This window comes from Mesitornis unicolor, unplaced genomic scaffold (assembly GCF_000695765.1).
Source record: "Mesitornis unicolor isolate BGI_N332 unplaced genomic scaffold, ASM69576v1 scaffold36563, whole genome shotgun sequence".
NCBI lineage: Eukaryota > Metazoa > Chordata > Aves > Mesitornithiformes > Mesitornithidae > Mesitornis > Mesitornis unicolor.
This window is the reverse complement of record NW_010173327.1, coordinates 3464-4793: the sequence shown is the minus strand read 5'-3', so window position 1 is coordinate 4793 and position 1330 is coordinate 3464.

Below are 1330 nucleotides of genomic sequence, written 5' to 3'. Positions count from 1 at the left end.
CTGGTCTGGAGCCGCCTTTGAGTCATCGCTGGACGAGCTGAACCGGCTCCGGTACCCAGGTTCTAAAGACGCGGTTGTGTTTGGAGGGCAAGCGCTAATTAAGATGCAAGCCACGTATTTCCTGCTCCGAGCGCTCGTGCCAATGCGATTTCAGCAGGGGCTGCAGTGACGAGTCACCCTGGTCTGTGCCGCTCCTGTGAACCGGCTACCGAAGTGTCCACGGTGCCACCGACACGGGCTAAGGAGGCACCACCTCTGCACGCCAGCAGAAGCCGTGTGTCCCGTGTCTGCCCAGCGCGTCCCAGCTGGCCATGAGTGAGTTCACACAAGGCACCTCAGCCTGCGGTGCCCCAGTGCTCACCACTGCCGTCAGCCCCAACGCCACATCCCCCCTCTGCACCCACTGCCCCCAGCCCCAAGTCTTTGCACAGAGTCCCTCAATGCAGCAGGGTCCCTGTTCTGGAACCACCAAGAGCACCCAGACAAGCAAGGACTGCGTTTGCTGCGCGCTCCAGGGGTGCTGACAGCGCCCGAACGCTGTCACGGCTGCGTCCATCACCCCGACAGCTGCGCTGCCCCGCAGACACCCAGCCCCGGAGAGAAGTGATTTACAGCGCCTGCATTTCCTGCAAGGGAACAAGGGCAGCCGCCGTTTCACCCATGCCTGGCTCATCCTCTCGATGCCGGTGGCACAAACAAAGCTGTCACTTCAGGGACACTGAGCGCCAGCAGCGTGGAGCGAGTCCGACGCAGAGGCACAGCCGAGATGCCGATGTCTCCCCGGTTTCTGCTCGCAGAGGCCCCACCAGGCTGTGCCAGATGAGGCTGTGGGGACAGCGGTGGAGGGCAGGGGGTGCTGAGCAGGCAGCTGAGGGGGAAGCGATCCCTTGGTCCCAGGGGATCTCCGATTTGGAAAGACAAGACAAGTGTGAAGGCTCAGGGGAGGGGAGCTCCCCGCACCCCTCACGCACGCTCTGCAGATGATGATAACTCCCCAGCCTGGCGCTTCTGAGCTCTTACAGCAGAAGCTCCAGACAGCAGATTTCGGTGAAGACTTCATTTCGGGGTCAGCTCTGTGTGCATTACAGCCCATTAGCAGTGGCTGAGACAGCTGCTCAAGAGCAAGAGACACAAAACCACCCTGCAGCACTCACAGAAAACCCAACCAGCGCGGGGTTTGCAGGGAGCGGGCACAGGCAGGAGAGCAGCACCGCGTCCTGCCCTGCCCTCCCCGGCAGCTCGGCACGCAGCCCCCGTCTGCGGCACAGAGCCCACACTGGTGCAGCACCCGTGCATTAGTGCCTTTAAACAACCACACACCATCAGCCGC